This window comes from Passer domesticus, chromosome 2, assembly GCF_036417665.1.
Source record: "Passer domesticus isolate bPasDom1 chromosome 2, bPasDom1.hap1, whole genome shotgun sequence".
Classification (NCBI taxonomy): Eukaryota; Metazoa; Chordata; class Aves; order Passeriformes; family Passeridae; genus Passer; species Passer domesticus.
The window spans coordinates 115,687,322-115,697,418 of NC_087475.1; the positions used below are offsets into that span (position 1 = coordinate 115,687,322).

The following is a 10,097-nucleotide window of genomic DNA, read 5'->3' on the forward strand; positions in this document are numbered from 1 at the left end:
ACTGCAGGCTGTACTTTAGGCATTACTTTGTACTGTGGGACACAAAGCCAGACCTGTAGGAAGGTTAGGTTGAGATGGAGTTTATTTTCCCACTGCAGCCCTCAAAGTGCTGAGCAGAGAGAAAGGTGTTGAGGACCCAGCAGTGTTTGGGTACTGCTGGGCTGTGATCCCACAGCACCAGGGCCATCTCTCCAAACCACACCCACCGGCCCCAAAAGGCCATTAGGGTGGCTCTGGGCAGGAGCCTGGGAAAGGGCACAGCCAGGACAGCTGACCCAGGGAGACAAAAGGGAAATTGCATTCCATACAGCATCTTCTCAGTAATAAGAGCTAAGGCAGAGGTTGGAGGCACTCAGTTTTTTCTGACATTTTTCTTCTGGGGCAACCTCTGCTGTACTGAAGCCCTGTTTCCTGGGGCATGGCAGACATTGCCTGTTGATGGGAAATGGAGAAATAAGATCCTTTTTCTTTTGCTTCTGCACCCATAATCTTTGCTTTTACTTTATTAAACTGCCTTTATCTTGACCCATGAGATTTTTTTTCTATTTACTTCCTCCCTAGGTCCTGTCCTGCTGAGGAAAGTGATATTGTATAGATCCCCCTGGAGCAGGAAATCTAGAGATAGAGCACCTTGCACACACCCTGGGTCAATCCACCACAGTGTGAAAAAAGGGTTTTGAACAAACCCTGAGCCCTGAGATCTGAAGCCCACCAAACACGACCTGCAACACTGAGAAGGTAAGGCTACAAAGCAGCTGTTAAAGAAATAATTGTTGTCAGAAGCTCTTTCCACTGGCATGCTTTTCTTCTTCTTGTGGCTCTCTAATTCTTTGCAAGAGCAAGAACAAATACTGCTCCTGAGAGACTCAGAATTTTTAAGGCTCAAGAACTACACTGATTTTAACATTGACATACTGTGTATTTGAGGACTCAATCCTTCTTGCAGTTAAGTTGAGACCTTACCTAACATTGCCATAGGCTTCTCAGAATTGTTTTTGATAAGAAAAAAAAGAGCAGAGAATCATGGAAAATCTGCTTTTCTTGAAAATAGATCAAAGAACAAATATCAGTGTAGGGAATTTAAGAAAAGACACAGAGAAACAGTTGAGACAGATTTTAAATAGGAAAGCGACAGGCAATGGTGAATTTTCAAGGAATCATTTGAATACATAAAGCCTTAATCATGCAATTAGTGACTGAAAACTGAGGTGAAAAGGAAAATCACTGCCAAGCTTGCTGTGATGGTGTTGAGACTGATCACAAGGCACACAGGAAAGGAGCTGTGATATCAGTGGAAAGATAATGGTTTCCATTCCTTAATACACAATAGTTCCTCCTATTGCCCTTATGTCACTTACAAAATATGGAGTGAGCATAATTATCAGTCTTGTATCAAAAATCAAAATTTGTTTTAAAGGTGAAGAAATACATGAGGCAAATATAATGAAATACAAAATCAGGCAAGCGCATGCAAATTCTTCTTGCCTTGAGAGGTAAATCAGTACACAGATGACTTGTACTCAACCCTGTCTTGTCAAATGGATCTATTATGAGACTTGACTCCACATGCATTTACTTTGTGATTGTTGTAGCATGTATGCTCTTATATAATCACAATTTTTATAATTGCTATTGCAGTAAGTCTCAATATTTTCCTGGTAAAAGCCACTTAAGGTAGAGTTCTGCTTACTTTTCTATGAGGGACCTGCACTTGAGAGAGAAGAAACCAGGAGTTTCCATTGTTATGCTTGTCAGATTTAATAGATAGAGTGACAAAACACAACTCTGATGTCCTAGTGATTGTGATCTTGAATTAAATAAGATATTTGACTACAGGCTTTTAAGGGCTATACCTGCTATAGCTGTCTTGGAAAATGCTGCATGCTGTATGGAAATCTTCTTTTACAGCTCCTATCAGATCAAATACATTGGATCTCCTCCCACACTTTGGAGAATGGGCAGCACTTGGAAGGTACAGTCTGTTTACTCTGTTTAGCCTTTACAGCTCTGTTGTCTTCCAGATAGATGCTGCTTGAACTGCCTAAAAAATGACATTGTTGAATTTTCCATGGCATAGAATCCTTGTGTGTCATATGATAATTAAAATAAAGCAGATTCCAGAGCTGGTACAAGGGGAATAACCACTGGGTTCATGCTGGGACTTACTGAAGTATTTAATGTGTGCTCTTAAAGCCATTCCTGTTTCTTCACTGCCTGTGTAGCTCTAGAGAGTGGCATGGGCACCTGTATACATAAATATTTATATGTGCATTTCTATTTGTACGTTATTGGTTAAATGACTGATGTTTTGAATTATGAATCTTTCAGATTTAAGATTTTATTATGAATCTTCTAGATTTAAATTTATTGTATTGCATAATTTACTGGTTTTGTTCGGTGGCTGTTGGAATACTAAACATGTTACTGAAAAGGCACATTTTTTTCAAAGTATTTAATACTCTGCTATTACTCATAGAGTCATGGTATTGATTTGAATCCAGGACCACATTATCACTCACATAGTTTGACTTGGTTTGGGGTTAGGTATGGCTTGGTTTGGTTTTGCTTTTTTTTTTGGTGTGTGGACCAAAGAAACTAAATACAGGAGCTTTCAATGGGCATTTTTTAGCTCTCAGAAGCAATTGTGCTTTTATCAATTAGCATCTTTGAGATTCTCAAACATTTAAGCTTACTGCATTTTGTGTATTTGGAGGTGAGGTTTTTTTTGTTTGGTTGTTTGTTTGGGGTTTTTTAATAATTTAAATTATTTCATCTTCTGATTTTCATTTGTGTAGGATTGTGGTATTTTGGGGGAGAGAGAAGAAATTGAGGTATTTGGGAGAGAATGTTTTTATAATCTGATTACAAAACACAGATGTTTAGAATGTAATTGTTTCCTCATTTAAGGATGAGTAAACTTTGGATTTTTTTTTTTCTCATGATGATTTAGACTGTCAATATCTTACCTTCATTTGTCAGCAAATAAGCGGATGGCCATGAACAGATTAGTTACCACTGTGTTTACAGACAATCTCTCAGTTCTCTCAGAAGGAAAATCAAGGCTTAGTATTTTTCCTTCACTAAATGACATATTTCAGCAGCATGTCTTTCTCAATATTGCATCTGTGAAAAAATCAATATTACAGATTTCTTGCATGAACAAATCTCTAGGGACTTTGCACATAAATATCAAATTCTATACACAAAAAACTGAGTAATTACTTTTCCTGTGTAGTGCAGACTTTGTTTTATAAACATCTAAACTATTTTCTCCTCATTTTGTACTATTAAACAAAAGCTATTCTTTCATAGGAAATATTTACTTCTCTTAGAAGTTTCATTACTCTCAATATTGTTCATGACTATTGGATATCTGAAAAATGAAAAGCTCATCTGCAATGTAAATGTAACAACTAATAAGTTAAATATTCTAGCAAATAATTCAGAATATTTACTGAGAGTTTAAAATAGCTAAATAAAATGCATCCAGAAGAACACATCTGAAGGCTGAAAAGAATGAGAACAAAAAACATTAAAACTGTAAGGATAGAAAAATACAGCTAGAGAAATCTCTTGTACAACAGTAAAGTGCAGTGCAAATCAAATAGTCTCAACAAGTGGATTGTGTGTGAGCAAGAAACCCCACTAGAATTCAAATATGTTCATCTCTAATCTCAGGCCTCTGATTTCTATTATCATTCCTTTTATTTTGTTTCCTTCTGCACCCATATCTTTCAATTTCAAGTGCTCATTCTTCTCTCACAACATTTTTTGTCTTCTTTTTTCATAAGTAGGCTTATGAGTGTTATCAATAATACATTATGCAGCTTTGTCCTACTATGGAAAATGTAACAAGACTAATTCATTATTTCACAAATAAAGACTTGCCCAGCTGAAAAGATACACATCAGTAGAGCAGAATATCAAAACATTTTGTCAGAACAGAAGTTCCTTTGAGGAAAAAAAGTGTTAAGAATTATATGCAGAAAGTATAAAGGTCATGAATTTGCAGAAATATAAGATGGTGGAGATTCAACAGAGATACATGGACAAAACCAAACAGAGACCTGAAATCTTCACAGCCAGACACTGGAAAAAATCAGCAAAAGTGACATAAATTTATAATAATCATCTTGCTTCTAATATAAATTAAAGTTTATTGCAATAAAATAACAAAACCACATTGATTTAGGAAGGACTGACTGACATCAAATACACAATATGACCCCAGCCAGGTGATCATTAAGGCCAGCTGACCACCTTCTCAACTTCAGCATCTGATCCCTCAATCTTCCTAACCTTCAGTCACTTAGGAAAATGTATTTCAATACAAGAAATGCATTTGAAAATATATTGAAGTGGGATTTTTTGATGTTATTACAAATTTCATAGATTATTTAAAGTAGTTCATGTTTTCGTTTTCAGTTTATTTTGTTATACTGTCTGACTTCCTTGGAGTTTAGCATGGATTACAGGTAGATTCAATTTCTCTTTGCTTAAACCATTCCTAAAATTATTTTATACACATATGTTTCATGATAAGGTATTAGGTCAGAAAGGATGTCCTTCTCTCTAATGGTTAAATGAGATAATTGACCCAGCAGAGACCACTGATAATCAGAAGTGCTTGAATGTTATTTTTCTGTAAAAATTCTATTTCCTCAGAGAAAAAAAAAAAGAAAAAAAAAAGAAAAAAAGTTTTATTTTGTCAAGCTCTTCTGGCAAATAAAAATGGCTATTTCTGTGTGTTTCAGACCTTGTACAACCATTAGTGAATTCTTGTACTACCCACTGGTACCAACAACACCACTAGGTCACTTCTTGATTTATATGCTTGTAATAAGTTTGATATAAATTGTCATAAAATTTATTTTAGGTTCATTAAAATAAAAGGTGTAAATAATCATCAATCCAGTGATTACGGATCTTTGAGATAATACTGACCAACATATTCCAGCTGCTTGTATAGTCTGGTGAAAAATGAAAAAATAGCGGTTTTTTCCTAGGGGAACACTTTAAGCAAAACAATAATAAAGGATTTTTTTTCTGGAATAAAGCAGCTTAAGAAAAGTTTACCATTAAATCCATTAAATTTTAGATGTTATTTAATGTTTGTAAAACAGTTCTAAACTGTACTTTGACAGTGATGCACAAGAAGATAGGCACAGTTATTTCTATGTAGGAGACGTGGACCCTAATTAAGTTGCTTATTAACTGTCAGAAAAGACCCATCCCACAAAAACATCGTTCTGCCAGATACCATAAATACATGTTCTCGTAAAATATCCCTAGTTTCCTTTGTTTATGCTGTTAGGCTTTCCCAGCTCATTAGAAGGAGTCTTAGGAGAAGGTTGAGTTGTGGAAGAAGGAGAGTCAAAGACTGACCTCTAGAAGTAATTGCCTGCAGCTGCATTCCCACTGAGATTTCATGGGAAAGGAGGTGCTGCCAGTAGGTGGATATGTGTGCTGCAAATTAAAACTCAGTTTTAGGGCTTATTAGTGGAATAATACCTTCCACAATTTTGTTTGCTTGTTTGTTTGGTTTTATTTCATTTTGTTTGTTGAGGTTTTTTGGGGGGTTTTTTGGTTTTTTTTTTGTAAGTTGAAAAATTTCTTCTAGAACTCCAAACAATGTGAAACTGATGGACATTTCTCTAGCATGGGTGAAATTAATTGAGCTGCTGGCAAGGAAATAAGTACTCAGAGTGATCTTCAGTCTACCTTAGGAAATCATGCTGTACATGAATGTTAGTCATATAATTAATTATATTATGTGCCCAGAAACTATGTGGAGTAGATGCAAGAATTTTATAAAGCAGAATGGAGAAAAGGTCTTATAAGCAGGAAGAAGAAATGATTGAGAGAGAGAGAAATATGAAAATTATTACTAGAAGACCACTAGATGAGTACTTTTTAAATCTTCTATCAAATGAATTATGTTAATACATTTTGTATTTAGCAATTCTTGTAGATAGAGATGAAATTCAGTTCTGGAGGAATGTAAGGAACCTGTATGGATTTGGTCTGTACTCCCCAAAAGACTGAGGGCATATATTTTTAATGGATAGTGACTTCTTATCATCAGATGACCTCATATCACAAGTATTATTATCTCTTAATATTTCCTCCTGTATTCTGTCCTTAACTATCTTTTTGATTGAATTATAGCAAGCCTTCTGAAAATGGATGTATGAAAAAAATGTTATGACTGCTCTCAGTAAACTCCTTCCCAGCTGAAAAATTCATGTCTTGCAGAAAGTTCTGTGATGCTAAAAAAAGAAACAATCTCATCGTGCTGTCTTTTATTCAGTCATGAAATATAGAAGGGTTTGCTCTCTTCAGCAGCTTATTTCCATGAAATTTGTGAGAATGGTGTTCTCCATCAGATCTGTGTGACACAGAGTAGTGATAACTTCAGAAATTAAAAAGGAATGAAAGACAAAGGCAGGTATATATATAAGATTCATTACCTGTACCACACCTCCTTAGAGAAACACATTAAAATGTCTTTCAAGTAATAAAGGAAACTATGAAGGCACACCTTTTTTCCTGCAGAGGTTAGATTGTACTTACACTACATTGAAATCTGAATTTCCTGCATTCCTTGGATTTGATTTTGTTTAAACTATGAAAGATATTGGAAATATCTATTTCCTTATGTTGAGAGTTACCTAAATCTTTTTGGTTCAGAATTGGTTAAAAATTTGCCTTATAACTTTTAACCCAAATAATGTGAATGTGAAATTGCTGTTTCAGGCTTTTCACTACAGTTTGATCTACTGTGGCCCAAATCACCTGTAAATGGCATTTCCCTGTGGTGGCATATTGGTCCATGTGGCACTTTAGTCAGCTGATAGCCTTAATTACAGGATCCGTAATTCACTACATGGTTAGATAGAAAAAGCGATTATATGGATTTTTTTGTGTGTGCGTGTCAGTCAGTGGGTTTATAATATATGACACTGTAACTGCTGTAAAAAACCTAATTCTTTATTGAGGAGAGAAAGAAAATAACAATAAACTTTACATTATCTCAGATGAAGCTTTTATGTGTGGCTACTTTGTGTATTTTTATTACTTTTGTTGACCAGGGAACAATAGCAAAGAATAATTTTGACATAGCCAGTGAAATTTTCTCAAGGCAGAAAAAAACATATTCCATTTAAGGAACAGTGGTACTACTTGAAAGAGAAGAAAAAAAAAACTGAGCAAACAATTTACATAAATAATATATATTTATGTTCCCTTCCTCTAACTATGCATTTTAATATATTGAAACAGAAAGTACATTTAGTTTTATTTTATGAACAGAAAACTCTTATATTTCATCAGACAATTCATTTCCATATTCCAGTATCATCCTGAAATGTTTGGGCAGAAAAAAATTATTAACAAGGACACTGAAAAATGTTTGCAGGATAATTTAGGGGAACTCATACCATAATTGCTGTCTATTGATGACTGAGTTCAATATCTTTTATTTTAGCTTAATTCCTCTTCTCTTGTTTTCAGGAATTCTCTTGCCACAAGATAATCATGTACACTGAATTCCACAACCTGATATCCAAATATGTATATTTTATGGTATTAGATTTACCATATATATAATTTTTTCCTGTAATCTTTAATTTAAAAAATAAGTATATTAAAGAACAGAAAGATTTTATAAAACCTACTTTTTTAGAGAGCAATAATTAGTAAACTGTGGGAAAGTATTTTGTCTCTCAGTATGGAAATTAACACCTATCTTTTTAATGTGATATTTGAAAAATAATTAGGGTATGAAAATATATGGGTTAAAACCAGAACCTGGCTGTGAAAAGTGACATAGAGATTATTTTTCAAAAACAGAATGAAAGTATAGATACAGCTAATATATATATGTAATCTTGGTTATTTAATTAAAATGGTGTTGACATTGTATTTTGTTTTTTTTCCCGACCTAAATTGGCAGGTATGAAATTTTCTTTTAATAAATAAATAGTTAATTCAGCTGTGAGAAATCATTGAAATCGTCTGTTTTCTGCAAGACAATTTAGTCTAAAATACATTTTTATGAGAGTAGTTTAGTAGTTGCTTTTCCTGAAGTTCCTGTCATAGCCCAAGGTGTTCTTGATTCCCTGATAAATCATTGTTAATCTATTCCCAGCTGGACTAATATTGGCTATTTTCCAGATCTCTCTGCCTGAGAGCTGTATGGATCTAATAAGGAGTAGGTCAGAAGGCAATCCACCCTGGATTCAGGTCTCCAATGTTGTACAATCTTGTCACAATTAGTTTTCCTGATGAACCAAATAAAAGATTTTGCTACTGTACTCCTTCATGAAATCAATTTTTTTCATAACAGAGTATGATTCCTACAACTTTAAACCTGTTCAGAACTGCAAATTGTTAAGAAAATGAGCTCTGTTCCATTCCAAAAAAAGCACTTATGAAAATGCTGTAAGATTTTCAAAACATCTCAAAACAATGAATTAAAAACTTGGTTTTTCATAACATATTTTGATATCATTCCATGCGTCACACCCCACTTAGGCCAGATGGTGAAGGGATATGCTTGGGTATGTTGGGTTGAAAGGTGTTATCAACCATTTGCTACTGAGCTCTTTATTATCTTATACTGTCTGCCTTTCCTATGAATGTTATTCTGTTGCTCACTTGGTTTGTAGTCTTAGTAATAGGTTGTTAGTACTTTTATTACTGTTTCAATAATTGTTTGATAATCTTTCTTGTTGTAAATTAGCTGGTTTTTATTCACGTCATAATTTATATCAGAAAGGCCTGTGATGCATATTTTTTCCTCTTAAGGGCTGCTAATTGTGTGTTTCTATTTCTTTTCACTTTTGTCAGTTCAGACAAAACAAAACCTATTTCCACTAATAAAGACATACTTGAATTTCTAATCTGGCTGGATGATGGATCATGCTCTTCTTGACAGTGGAGTGTGAGCAGTGCAACAGTGGGTAAATTTCTCAGGTAAAACACTGGGATATGTTGTAGCTACCACCCCATAATCATAGAATCCTAGAATTATTTAACTTGGAGGGAACGTTAAAGATTATCTCGTTACAAGCCCTCTGCCATAGGCAGGGACACTTTCCATGAGACCAGGTTGCTCAGCACTCCAGAATTCCATCCAAATTGGCCTGGAATCCCTTCAAGGTTATGGCTGCAACAGCTTCTCTAGACAGTGTGTTCCAGTGCCTCAGCATCCTCACAGTAAAGAATTATTCATAATATCCTATCTAACCCTACACCCTTTCAGCACCCTCACAGTAAAGAATTATTCATAATATCCTATCTAACCCTACACCCTTTCAGTGTGAAGCCATTCCCCCTTGTCCTGGCACTCCAGGCCTTTGCAAATAGTATCTCTCTATCTCTCCTGCAGGGTCCTTTCAGGTGCTGGAAGGCCACAATCAGGTCACCCTGGAGCCCTCCCTGCTCCAGTCTGAACAATCCCAGTTCTCTCAGCCTTTCCTCACAGCAGAGCTGCTCCATCCCTCTGATCAACTTGGTGGTCTCCTCTGGCCTGGCTCCAACACATCCCTGTCTTCCCTGTGATCATTTTGAGTTGCAGCTGCTGCACATCTGTGGCAAACACAAAGAGCTGAGACCTTCTCCACAGGGTCACGTGTCATCCAGAACAACGCTTCATCTACAAGCAGATCCTGCTGGTTTTGCTTGTTTCACTCCTCTGAGCTCCGTGTTGTGCCTGACAGCACAGTGAAGTGACCCATCCACCTGTGTTCTCTCACCAGACACCCCCAGGACTGGACAGAGGGAATGGCTGTGGCGCTGGAAGGAAGGACAAAGAGTAGGGTCACTCTGGTGACCAAGGGCAAAGCAGTTCTTCTGTCCAGCCTCAGCAGCTGATTTGGAAAAGTGTCTCTTGTCTCAGTGAGCTGCTGTCCCCTGTTAACTCATTGCTGGTCTCTGATACCCTGACAGGTGGATATCATGTGCCCAGAGCCTTTTTTGTGTGTTTGAGTCCATACATTAATTCCCTTTGGTGGAGTATGTCAGCTTCTATAGATATTTCTCTTTTTAAGACTTTCAGGCAATCTAGACATTTAATATTTCCCCTGGAAGTTCAC

General features: G+C 35.9%; 1 long non-coding RNA gene across 1 annotated transcript; it reads left to right on the forward strand.

Moving 5' to 3' along the window:
- The first annotated feature begins 262 nt into the window (after positions 1–262).
- On the forward strand, positions 263–9,801 carry LOC135295616 (uncharacterized). The gene is made up of 4 exons (XR_010357743.1): positions 263–738; positions 1,909–1,972; positions 8,851–8,976; positions 9,392–9,801. It is a non-coding gene; the product is annotated as an uncharacterized LOC135295616 (long non-coding RNA).
- Positions 9,802–10,097: the final 296 nt, after the last annotated feature.